The following is a 13954-nucleotide window of genomic DNA, read 5'->3' as shown; positions in this document are numbered from 1 at the left end:
AAATCAAATACTCTCATTATTGCGACAAAGAAAAGGAACTTCAATTCTAGAGAAGTTCGATTTCTCCCAATCAAATGTATCTCAACAAGAGATCACTAATATTCACTATGAAATCATGTTTATTTGAAAATTAACAACCAAATGATAGTTGCTTCAAATAAAACTCTCCTAAAATTAATTTTTTCTGTCAGTGTGTACTATGCTATTTCGCCAATTTATTATTAAACTATAACTGTCTTCTATTCAGGCATTTAAGCAAATCATGCTGAATATGAACCCATTGACTACAATATTCTTCATTCAATCATTGGAGAAATGATTAAGATTCCAAATCGCAAATATCGCAATAATTCACGGACTCTTGGTTATGACTGAACGCAATCTACTCGTGTACGTAGACTTGTGCAATTGGAAATACATTGGAGTGACTTCGAGATAATCTTCCGCAATTTATCAATATGTTCATAAACGCATATTTGATCAAATCGCGCTTGACTAATTAGTGTCACGGATTGTAAAAACTGTGGATAATTTCGAACATGGGAGAACAGTGATTATCCGGAATAGAGTGCACTGAGATGACCACACCTACACGCCTACACACATGATCTATTCGAAATCCATTTATCTTGGATTGCCCGACATTTTTTATCGTTGATACAGCCCACGCACCTGCATTATTAGTGTTGAAATCACATTTACCGGACATCTTGTGACTGATTAGGCTATTGGCAAATTACTTTTGAAGTTTCCAATCAAGAATCCTGAAATTTTTCGCAACGACACAGGAAAAACAAGTGGGAAATTGCTTTTTCATCACTTGTGCGTAAAGTGAAATGCACACATTCAATCTTTCCACATATTGTGATGAAAAATAGGGTTCGACACTCGTGGGAAAAGGGTTTTTTAATACTTGGGAGGCTAGCACTCGCCTGCGGCGAGCGCTACACACCTCCCACCGTTCAAAAAATACTTTTTCATCACGCTGTGACGAAAAGTGAACTTTTCGGCACGCTCCGCGTGCCTAAAAGTCCAATTTCCGCCACATTGTGATGAAAAATATTGTTCGTAACTCGTGAAAAAATGTTTTTTAGCTCGTGGGATTATGTCATTCGCCTTCGGCTCGTGATATAAACCTCCCACTCGTCAAAAAATACTTTTTTGCACTCGTTACGAAATATACTATTTTGCACTCGTTACGAAATATACTATTTCGTGTCACGGGACCTGAAAAACCCCATTTTAATCAATTATTTTTGTCCATTTTTGAAAATGGAGTTTTTCAGGTCCCTCGACACAAAATAGTATATTTCGTAACGAGTGCAAAAAAGTGTTTTTTGGCGAGTGGGAGGTTTATATCACGAGCCGAAGGCGAGTGATATAATCCCACGAGCTAAAAAACATTTTTTCACGAGTTACGAACAATATTTTTCATCACAATGTGGCGGAAATTGGACTTTTAGGCACGCGGAGCGTGCCGAAAAGTTCACTTTTCGTCACAGCGTGATGAAAATTAATATACACACCTCGCCATGGAAAACATATCACCCTCCCCCGCGTGCAAGATTGCCTTCCGAGCCGAAGGCAAGACTCGGGCATGTAATGTACTATGTATGTCACACGGCGATAAAAGTATTATCTGACGATTGTGATTATAATCCTTGCCCTATCCTTGTCGGATAATAAAATCACGCGCGAAAAAATTTGATAGAAAAACCTCGCGAATTCGCTAGATAATTCTATTGGATTTCTACTCAACTTTCAATTAATTTTTGGCCGAATAATTTTTTTCAGTAAAATATAATAAACTATTATTATATTTTACTGAAAAGAACTATTATTATTTCAAATAATTGATTTTTCAGTTTTATAATTATTACATTTTATTTATTAGTTTTTGGCCGATTCTATTGAACTCTTCACTAGAAAATATTCTGTAGAAAAATGAATTCTGTAGTCAATAGAATTTCGTAGAGTGCTCTGTTTTTACTAATTTTTTTCATACGTAACAACACGGAAATCATAAAAAGTGATAAATTATTCATGAATAAATTAATACAAGAAAGTAAATGATGCCTCTCATACACCTAAACATGAAGACTTTCTTCGGACATAATTTTTGTCCATTCTAAACAACTCCAAGGTGCATAAAAATGAGAAATGATAAAGGTCTACAGGGAATCAGTGAGCGGAAGTATGATGTAGGCTCGTGGCTTCCTGTCACACTTCAGTGGTTCTCCTTTGACCATTTTTTGCTTTATGAAGAAATCTTTCATCCTTGACTCCCGACTGAAACCACAAACCAGGTTCTTATGCTTTCTAACTCTTTGACATATTATGACCAGGAGATTCCTCTGGGACGAGTATAAAAGCAAGACCTCGGGCTTGGACGAGAGGCAACACTCGTGGCCTTATAAGGATTGTGACTGTATGCCTGTTTATAGAGAATACGAAAGAGGTCGACGTCGGTGAGCAACTTGTATGAATACCGTGACTTTCAAGTGTATCGTGAAGCACTGGAGATTACTGGCTTGTACTCAATTGATGATTATTTTGATTATCGTTCATGATTTTTTGTGGACTGACCGAGTCAAATAAACTCTGGTCACTTGCAAATTCAATCTTCACAGTTCGATGTCTTCGGATGGAAGAGATTTAGAGGACTCTCTAAGGGAGATTTTGTCGAGAGAAGTTTTTTATTTACAAAAAGACTTTATTGGTTTCTCCCTTTCAACAAAAAAAATAGTATATTGTGCTACTGGTGCGTAAAGGTGCATTTTTTTGCACACTCGTGCAAAACATCCGATTTTTCATGGCTTGTGCGTAAAGCAAAATTTTCTGCGTGCGCAAAATGCTACTTTTCGCATATTGTGATGAAAAATAGGGTTCGACACTCGTGGGAAAAGTGTTCTTTGTCCCTTGGGAGGGTAGCACTCGCCTTCGGCGAGCGCCTCCTACGGGTCAAATAGTATATTGTCCATCAAGGGCGGAACGCCATGGTTTCCCGCCCGAGGCACACATATTATTTTTCGTCATATCTGCACGGAAAGTTCGATTTTCCTCCCCAAATAACAGGAGGAAAATGGCTTATTCCATTCCTCGGATTTCTGTTGTTTGACGATCCTCGGAATGACATAACCCACGTTCCTCTCTGTATTTACGAAGAAAAATCGAAATATACCGTGCAGTTATGACGAAAAAGAGTATGTGTACCTAGGACGGAAAACAGGATATCAAAACCCGCGTGTTTAATCCACACGCGGGTTAGCATGTCCTGTTTTCCTTCCTTGGTGCACAATTTACTTTCCGTCCCGGCGGGCGCAAAGTTACATTTCCCTCCCGCTTCGTGGAACGAAGACTACGCCGAGACGGAAAATCGCGTTCTAACCACGGGAGGTAAAATAAAGCACCCTCAGCCGCGTGCTTACCAACCTCGCCTTCGGCTCGGCTGGTAATTGCACTGTCGGCTGAGGATCCTTTATTTTCCCTCCCTAGGTTAGAAATATACTATTATGCCTCTAGGGACGGAAAACCGCGATTCTAATCTCGCTTCGCTCGGTTAAATCGCGGTTTTCAGTCCTCGAGGCATAAAATATCGTGTGCCACACGGCAGTAAAAGTATTTTCTGACGAATGTGACGTTATAACCCGAGCCGAAGGCGAGGGTTATAATCACATTCGTCCCTAGGGTTTACTCCCTAGGGGCACAATATGCTAATTTTAACACGCCTGCAAAAGAAAATTCGTATTCTGTTCTTTGATGAGCGGGAGGAAAGTACGACCTTTCCGCGCAGGTGTGAAAAAAACCACTTTTTCATCACTCGTGCGTAAAGTGAGCTTTTCCGCACGCTTCGCGTGCGCTAAATCCCACTTTCCGCATATTGTGATGAAAAATAGGGTTCAACACTCGTGGGAAAAGTGTTCTTTGACCCTTGGGAGGGTAGCACTCGTCTTCGGCGAGCGGTACATACCTCTCACGAGTCAAAAAACACTTTTTTGTCATTCCGGCCGTGAGGCAGAGATTCACGGACGCGGAGAATCCGCGTCCGTGAATCTCTGCCTACGGCCGTCATAACAAAAAATACTGTTCGTCATACGGCCAAAAAAAACTTTTCTAGCCCATATGATTGCAGCCCTCGCCTTCGGCTCGGACTGCAAACTCATATTCGCCAGAAAAGTTTCTTTCGGCCTAGTGACGAAATATACTATTTTGACACTACTGCTACGTTCACCTCGTATCGAAATGTGCCTTTTTCTTTATCGAAATGTGCCTTTTCCTTTTATTTATGTGAATGTGAGGTTTACTGTAATCACACTCGCCAGACGCGTTATTTACCACGAGTTACGTAAAATTTTGTAGTGCACAACGTCTGTAAACGTAATTTACACGCGGAGCGTGCGTAAAGTGCTTTTTTAGAGGCTGGCATGCGCCAAAGGGATTTTTGACGTCGCGGAGGTGTGTGGCACATGCTGAAAGATCACAGGATCAAAGAACATTTTTCCCACGAGTGTCAGGCGCTATTTTCAATCATAATGCGTGTCAAGTGGGGTTTTACGCACAGGGTTCGTGCGTAAAATGTCACTTTACACACAGCGCGATAAAAAAAATTGTTCTGGAGACATGGAGACATTTAGGAAAAAATAATATCGAGGGAATTTTTGTAGAGAATTTTATGAGATATAAAATAAGTTCTCTAACATTTTTTTAGGCCTTCTAGCCTAAGAGATACTTGTAATGTAGAATGTATTAAGCAGATGTTGCTGAAAATAAAAATGGGCTGTCATCTTGCAAGCTGCATTGAGCAGATGTTGATTACTGCACAGAAAAATTATTTCATCTTGCAAACATCTTGGTAATGAAGTTTTTAATACATTTTTCAAAGGTTCTCCGTCACACGGAATATTTTGATCCATAAAAATGGTCTCTAGATAGTTTTTTCTAGAGATATTTGACTTGAATACTAGCGATGTAATCAATGTTAAAGTGATGGCAATTATTGCCAGTAAAATTTGAACATCATGTCGCAAATATTTCCGCAAGGGCGAGAACAATATCAAAAGACATGTTTTGGGGATAATTTCTTCACTAACAAGAATTCCTCTGACATTTGTGTTCAAAATCTACTAGTTTTCGTAATGAATAATTTGAGAAAGAGTCATCAGACGACTTCCTTCAGACAGTTCCATGATCGGAAAAAATTCCTTTGAAATTTTTCTGCAAGCCAACTTGTTCCAGAGTTATTACCAAAATATTTTCTTCTCAGTCCTCTGCAAAATTAAATAAACCGGAATTCTCAAACAGTTATTTGAAAATAAAGAAAACATCATTCTTTGAGGGCCCTTCAATGTTCCGACAAATTGCTGCCCTAAACCTTTTAACGACATAACGGAACTCCTTCAATACCCGTAACTCTTCTCAGCCCCATTTTTTTATAACGTTATTTGCGTTATAAAATACGAAAACTGAACTTAAACCCGTACACAGTTATAAATTTTTGGCTCCAATTTCCGGGACACTTTTTGGAAATTTTTAACAAGTGACAGTTTCACTGATATTTTAAGGCATCATTGAAAATTCACGATCCACAACAAAATCTTAAAAAAATACGAATTTCAATTCCATTATTTGATCAAAATTAATAGAAAATCCGGAAAATTCCGTTAAATATATTCTTACATTTTCAATTAATTGGAATATATCAGCGTAATTTAGTACTGAATGTTCATTTTTTTCTTAAAAATTCCATTATCTTCATTCATTCATTCATTCATTCATTTGAATTCATTGAATCTTCACCGAAATTTGAAATTTCATGTTTTTGCTTTCGAATGGAAACATTACATTTGTCGAATTTCAACATTTTCTAATTTTGTTTAGAAATGATATAGTATGTTGTGAAATGTAGAGAAATTATATTTTCATTCTGGAAATTATATTTTCATCACGCTGTGACGAAAAGTGAACTTTTCGGCACGCTCCGCGTGCCTAAAAATCCAATTTCCGCCACATTGTGATGAAAAATATTGTTCGTAACTCGTGAAAAAATGTTTTTTAGCTCGTGGGATTATATCACTCGCCTTCGGCTCGTGATATAAACCTCCCACTCGCCAAAAAACACTTTTTTGCACTCGTTACGAAATATACTATTTCTTTACGTTGGAAGATGAGAGAGGGAAATTCATCGATATAAATCTGACACTTTGGCATATGATAGCTGTGATTGAATTTAACTTTGACGCGCAGTCCAGTAGTTCTTGAGATATAACAATTTGTTTAAATTTCGTTTTACCCGATATCTCAGAAACTACTACCGATTTTTTTATCCCTATATTAAATTCTTAAAAAATGAAGTTTCCCCAGAAATGAAGTTGTTTTCCCAATCGGATTTTGGCCAAGTAGAGTCCAGTGGACAATATCAGGAGATGAATTGGGGAAGATTTGAAAATGACAGCTGAACTGTTCATGAAATTTCGATTTTCTTCTAACAGTTTACGGTGACTCAATAAGGTAACTGGGGCATGAAAGATCGACAGACTGAGTAGTGTTACCTTGAGGAGAAAAATAAATCACTGACTGATCATAGCTGCCCCCAAGAACAGCCGAGTGAAACGCTAAAAAACGTGATATCAACTCAAAACTCAAGTCTCATCAATTATTGAATTAACTGTGCAAGCTAGAAAATCTTCAGAGGGAGAAGTAAGACAAAAAATACCATCAATTAACTCGTTTAATGGGTCTGAGTGGTCTTCGAGTGGCACGCAGACCCAGTGGCACGCGTCTACTATGAAATAACGAGTGAGCAATTGTGGAGATACTCAGATCCATTTCTTAATGCACACCAGCTTGAATTTAACGTTAACTAACGTACGAGGGCTTTCCGTGTGACCGTGACGGTTAACGAACCCATCGAGGGGGAAGACTCGGTATTTATCGACCGGCTGGACGAATCGAACGCTCGGCTTCACTGCAGCGGCTCCGAAAAACACGAGGGAGACCCACGACAATGGGGAACAAAACGAAGCTATCGATTTTTTTTAAATATTGAATTATCTCTGTAGTCGGGAATTTTAAAAAAACGTCAAAGGACCATTCTTGTTGCTGATGGAATTCACTGTAGAAAATGGATTCTGACATTTTGCCGAAGCGTCATGTTCAATAGGATTGAGAAATTCAATCCTAAATATTTCAATAATTCAATAATTCAATCCTAAAATAGGATTGAAAAAATCGAAAGATGGAAGAGGAATTAATCAAGAGTTTTTTTGAATATTGAATCATGAGGAATGTTGAATCAAGAAGAATGCCAGGAGAATTGGTCGGAGATTTTTTTCCGCGTTGAAAAATTCCCGGATTTTTTTCCTCGTTAATTCGTCCAAATTCGGTCAAATTGTTCTGATTGAGATTAATTTACCGTACGAATTTTGTCATGTCAAATTTTTTCAATTAGACTCTCCACTCCAACCGCCCGGAACCGACGTTTCACCCTTATCTCCCTTTTCTCCACCCGCACACCGAAAAATAAAATCCCCATGACCTTGCAAATAATCTCGCGGCGTCTAGTCCGCACGGTAGTGCGCGTGGACCGATCACAAGCCCGAGTAAAGTGAGTGGGCATCGATTTTACGTTACCCGGCGCACTCCCCCAGGGTGTTGTCAACTCAACTCAAACCCGCAACTTTTTTTTTCCTTCATCAGCTCCGCGGGTGGGGGAGGGGCGGCAAACACATCTGCGAGTATCCGCGCTTTCATGGTCACGGATGCGTCATTGACAGAAACCAAGGTCGTCTGTTATTTTTCCCCCGTCAACAAAATTCAATTCGCAAATAAGAATTCCTCGTTTCGTGGGGAATAAAAACATTGATAAGGTATCATTCATTGACTCGATACGACCGCCTTCGACAATAAATACCTCCTCGCTAAATAAAATTCACCATTCGGCTACGCGAATTATTTTGTGTGTCGGAAAATGAAGTAAAACGAACCTTCTTTAATTTTTTTATTTTTTTGTAAAAATTTGTTTATTTATAAATAACATGGTTTGACGGTAGAGTACAGTTTTTATATGTTTACAACATATTTTCTTAGGACTGATGAAGAATTGTCTCATTTAAATAATAATTTTTGGAGGATTTTTCTTCCATTCGTCTTTAATTGTTTATATCTGAATCTGACTCTGAATCTTTGTTATCACTGACTCCAGGCTAAAACCCCGGAGCAATAAAAGTAATACATGGAAATAAACACTGTTACAAACAACATGATTCAGTAGCGAAGTGGCGAAGTTCAAGTATCTTTTGCAGTTTGGTAGAGATCACACTATAGATTCAACTATTTCCAATAATTAAATTAGTCAATTAAATTGCGTGAGAAAAATTTGGTAAAAATGTAAATGTAAATAATGTAAATAATGTAATAATTACATTTTGCACAGAATTATTATTTTTTTACACATTCGTTGTTTGTAAATAAATAATTCAGTAGCGAAGTGGTAAAGTAGTTTAAGTCGACTTATCTTCCAGTTGAATTTTTGAGGAATATTTCCGAATCTAAGGGAGATAGCAAAATTTTCAGAATCATATTTGTCGTAGCTCTCAATCGGCTCTACAAAAAAGGTTAGAATACAAAATTTTCTATCTCCCTTAGATTCCGAGATATTTATTGAAAACTGGCCAATAGTAAAAATTAACTTATACTGGTTTACCACTTCGCTACTGAATTGAAATTTAAATAAATAATAAATAAATTTATTATTATTGAAATAAATAATAATAATTTAAATAAATTTAAATAAATAATAAAATAAGTAATAAATAAATAATTGTCGTTTAAACTTTCGGAAACCTAATTTTTTTAGGCATGAAATGGATTTCTGGTGAAATTCTGAATATGAATAAATTTGTTACGATTCCGGACAAATGATTTTTATGATGGAAAACTAATTGCTTATTTATTGTTTATATAAAATGCTCGTGATTTTCAAAAATTGCATTTTTTTAATCGTTTCACCAATCTTCCTCCAAAAGTAAACTTCTTAATTTTTCTTTTGATTTTTAAAATGTTTTCTAACGGCTCAATATTGAGATTTAAATTCAGACTGGCAAAGTTTAAATAATGAAATCATTGCAAAAAGTCTGGTAACTTAATGTCGAATGGGGCTGAAACGAAAGCTCTGATGTTTGACAACAAAAGTAAAAAAGGATTTCACTGAAGAAAAAGGAACCAAATTACTTCGATATCCTTAAGTCGATTTTTACTATTGATCAGTTTTCAATGAATATCTCGAAATCTAGAGTAGATATCAAAATGTTTGTCATGACCTTTTTTGTAGCACTCAATTTGCTCCACAAAAAAGGCAATTACGAGAATTTCGTTATCCCCGTTAGTTTCGGAGATATTCCGCAAAACTCAGCTAAGGGCTAAATCGACTTGAAGCGTTTTACCGCTTCGCTACTGAGTTCAAGCGGCAAATCCAAGTATTCGAGCAGAATTCTATTCTAAAAAGAACATACACTTAAAGTCGATAACTATCGATATCTCGCAAGTCTGTCACGCTTATTCCTCATTGGCTCCAGTCGTCTGAGGCGGCAAATTTAATGCATGATGATTAATTTAATTTTGAGATTTTCAATTATGATTGTTACAATTACAGCGCGCTGTAGCGCGCGTTCGGTCTCGTATAATAATAAAAGTCGTTAAAAAAATATCTAAAAGTCTCTAAGCACAAAAGTCAGCGAATACAGGGCGAAGTAAGTGAAATCAAAATGAAAAATTCTAAACCCTGGGAAAACAAATTACTTTTGCCAAGAAATCATTCTCTCGGGAAAATTCATTTTTTTGCGAGCGTATTTCTCCAGGCCGGTCATTCCCAGGTGTTCCAAGTCCACCTAAAACATTACAATTACGTTAAATTATGGGACGATTATGCTACATACGACCTTGAATGAACTCCAGTGACAATCATCCACGTTTAAAATTATTCCAATTCCTCAAATCAAAAAAATCTAAATTTCAAAATAGTAAAGATAAAATATCAAATCTCTTATTTCAAATCTCAAAATTGAAAAAATTGCAAAATAATGAAGAGTGTTTACACAAGGTCATATGCAGCACAATTATTTCATAATCCAACATAATCGTGAGATTTGGAAAAATCTTCAAATCCCTAAAAAAATAAATTCTCCCAAGAAATTGATTCCTCGGTAAAACTAATTCTTTTTCTCAGTCCACCTCAAGAATAGGGTAAGCTACCCAGTAGATGGACACTGCCCTATAGATGGCCGAGCGATTTTTGGATAGAAAATTACGCAAAAAAATGTTGAAATGTGAATTGTAGCTTTGAATTTTCACCAACTATTGTGATTGAGCCCCTGAGTGGCGATTTTTTTTCGATCAATTTTTTCTTCAGCTGCTAAAAAACAAACGTCCACCTACTGGGCAGTTTACCCCACCATATTTCGACACCGACCGAGTGAAATCCCCCAATTTTCATTTCATCATAAAATATTTTTTTCATCACGCTGTGACGAAAAGTGAACTTTTCGGCACGCTCCGCGTGCCTAAAAGTCCAATTTCCGCCAGATTGTGATGAAAAATATTGTTCGTAACTCGTGAAAAAATATTTTTTAGCTCGTGGGATTATATCACTCGCCTTCGGCTCGTGATATAAACCTCCCACTCGCCAAAAAACACTTTTTTGCACTCGTTACGAAATATACTATTTCGCCACTAGGCCTGATAAACCGCGATTTTAACCTCGCTTCGCTCGGTTAAGGGTGCCAAGTGAATTTGAAAAAATATTCAAAAAAAATTTTTTCTTTCCTTCCGTCATTGGAGAAATCCATCCGACGAAATTTCAAACCCGCAACCGGAACTAGACATCGAGAAAATAAATGCGGAAAATCCTCTAGTTCGCGTGACGAACCTCGAGAAAGCATGGGATCAAATGGGTACGGTGGGTTGAAATATCTCTCTTATTCACCCCGGTACCCCACTGTTTTTTGTCGCCATCACATTGAACACATCATTCCCCATATCTTCAAATTTTTTCAAATTTTTCTTGAGTTCCTAGGGGGTTGAAACGTTAAATTTAATCAAAACTCCATAAGAGGCCGTGCATAAGACTGATTTTGTTTATTTAATTTCTCGATATCCATAAGTTCTAAAATTTTAAAATTGTCACCGATGTTCACCATCTGTCTAGTATTATTAATTTAAAAAATTATAACTTTGTTGGTGAATGTCAATTTTCAAGGTCATCGCCAAATTCACTTGGCACCCTTAAATCGCGGTTTTCGGGTTGAATGACAAAATAGTATATTTCGTAACGAGTGCAAAAAAGTGTTTTTTGGCGAGTGGGAGGTTTATATCACGAGCCGAAGGCGAGCACTCAACAACAATATTTTTCATCACATTGTGGCGGAAATTGGACTTTTAGGCATGCGGAGCGTGCCGAAATGGTATATTTCGTAACGAGTGCAAAAAAGTGTTTTTTGGCGAGTGGGAGGTTTATATCACGAGCCGAAGGTGAGTGATATAATCCCACGAGCTAAAAAACATTTTTTCACGAGTTACGAACAATATTTTTCATCACAATGTGGCGGAAATTGGGCTTTTAGGCACGCGGAGCGTGCCGAAAAGTTCACTTTTCGTCACAGCGTGATGAAAAATATTGTTCGACACACGGCCGTGGGAACTTTTCTACCTCATATGATTACAGAACTCGCCTTCGGCTCGTCCTGTAACGCCATATGTGTCCTCATATCCGCCAGAACAATTCCTCACGGCCTAGTGTCGAAATGTACTATTCACTTTCAAAATGAGCCGTGACATATCCAAACGTCATAATTTCCTCCTGAGATATTGGCGATTGAGGCCGGTTCGTTGCACCCCACCGGCTTCAATATCTCGTTTTATCCTTTATTATCACGTTCTTATCGATTATAATTTTCTCTGAAATTTAATTACCACGGCATTGTCTTCAAAACGAAAGCGTCACGGTTGAAAAAACAAACGTGAATGAAACAATGATGCCCTCTGATTATTTATCCTCGATGATTTTTTCAGACAAAGAACCACACGTGCTCTAGACTCTAGAGACTGCATCGTGTTATTTTTAGATTTGAGGATGGCATTAGCATTCCCGAGATGGAGTAAAATACAATCTATCAAAAACCACGCCCTTGTCGCTTCTCTCCTCCGTTCTGTTCAGCTCTGTCTCCATGGCCCTCTCATCACCTCCCCCCACCAGTTCAAGTACAAAAAACCGGCTGTTGTCGTTCGATTCTGTCTAATCTCCTGTCATTAGATAGAAAAGAATCATCGAGCTCTCGAGTGAAATAACCCCCGAATTAACAACGCAATTCATTAAAATTTATTCACTCATCGGAAATTAACACTCAAGGACGGGAGTCAAAAATACTGAATACCTAAATGATGATACAACTCATGAAGAATCAATGACTCTTTGTATTGATTCTAATCGATGAATTACGAGGATAATTTACCGGGCGGAATTAATTTTCGAAAATGCGCAGATCGAGAAGCACTCGAATTCAGTAGTAAAGTCGCGAATGCAACGAGTCGAATTTTCCGCTCTTCTAATTTCCGATTTATCTCGTTAATGAGAGGACCTAGAGGAAAATTGATTGAGACCTTTTTTGTGGGGAATTTCCTCCTCCACAAAAAATGTTTTATCACATTTTTCGCTAAACCTACTCGTTAACGAGATATTTGAATAAGTGGAATTGTCAGAATTGAGTGAGTGATGAAGCTTTCATCGAGAGGAGACGATTTTTGGGTTTTCAGAGTATTTAAAGGTCTGATGATGTTTACAAATTTCGGAGCGCAGTTTTGGCGTAACGACGAGGGGGAAGAGAACCGGTAAAAGGAATTCAATGACGTGTCTTCCATATTCGGAGCAGTTTGGCGCAAATCGAATCGTTTTATTCTCAAAAATGAATTGAATTTGTGAGTGAATTTGTTTTTTTTGGGGATTTTTTGAGTGATTTGGGGTCACTGACCTGGCGAAACTCGAGACGATGACTTGATGAACTCCAAGGGGTTGGATACTGCCTCCTATTAGTCACTTTTATCGGGAATACTCAGTGTGTTTGAGGGTAGAGTCGAGTTTATACTGGACGTACGGTTAGTAGTTCATGGCATACAGGCCCAGACCAACCGGGCTTGTCCCCTTCGCCGGCAACTCGATTTTTCCCCTTCCAGTGTTCGTCGCCAGCTACGTGTACTAACTGCCAATTGGAGTTGCCAGGGGTCCCCTCTACGCTGACGCCATTGCACACCCCGGCAACCCCTTTGTGAGTCACTTTCACACGTCAGAGGGAACTCGGAATTCACTGGGAGAATCGGGGAAAATCTGGGGGGCTCGTGCGGGTTTCAAGGGGTAATTGATTGAGAAATGTTTTTGGTAATTTTTAAGGAGATTTGGGGGGCGAGGAGGAGAGGCGATGACGCTGGGGAGAATGGAGAAAAATTGTTCAGGGATTTTTTTCAGGATTATTTTTTCGGGGTGGTTTTGCCGTTCGGAGCAGGGATTGCCATATTCATAAATCATAATTACCGTTAAATTTTGGAGCTGTCCATTAGCTAACATCACTCGTAAATCATCAATTAAATATTCAAATTTTTAACTATTTTATTAATCAATAATTTAGGGGGGAAGATTGTTGATTATTTGGTTAATCGAGAATCCCTTTTGAGAAATTAGAAATATTCTCTTAATGGAAAATTTACAGTTGATTGAGAAATGTTTTTGGTAATTTTTAAGGAGAGTTGCGGGACGAGGGGGAGACGCGATGACGCTGGGGAGAAATGGAGGAAAAATTGTTCAGGATTATTTTTTCGGGGTGGTTTTGCCGTTAGGAGCAGGGATTGCCATATTCATAAATCATAATTACCGTTCAATTTTGGAGCTGTTCATTAGCTAACATCACTCGTA

At 38.0% G+C, this 13954-nt stretch overlaps 1 protein-coding gene across 2 annotated transcripts in view; it reads right to left on the bottom strand.

Annotated features, from left to right (window-relative positions):
- LOC107048674 (thymosin beta) overlaps positions 1-13273 on the bottom strand; it is a 21516-nt gene extending 8243 nt beyond the window's left edge. For both annotated transcript variants that reach the window (XM_015271982.1, XM_015271983.1), the window contains exon 1: positions 13020-13273. The gene's annotated coding sequence lies outside the window, so the exon portion shown is untranslated. The remainder of the gene's footprint in view (positions 1-13019) is intronic.
- Positions 13274-13954: the final 681 nt, after the last annotated feature.

This window comes from Diachasma alloeum, unplaced genomic scaffold, assembly GCF_001412515.2.
Source record: "Diachasma alloeum isolate Michigan unplaced genomic scaffold, Dall2.0 Dall_scaffold_00195, whole genome shotgun sequence".
NCBI lineage: Eukaryota > Metazoa > Arthropoda > Insecta > Hymenoptera > Braconidae > Diachasma > Diachasma alloeum.
The sequence above is the reverse complement of the archived record's forward strand: the minus strand, read 5'-3'. Positions and strand labels throughout refer to the sequence as shown.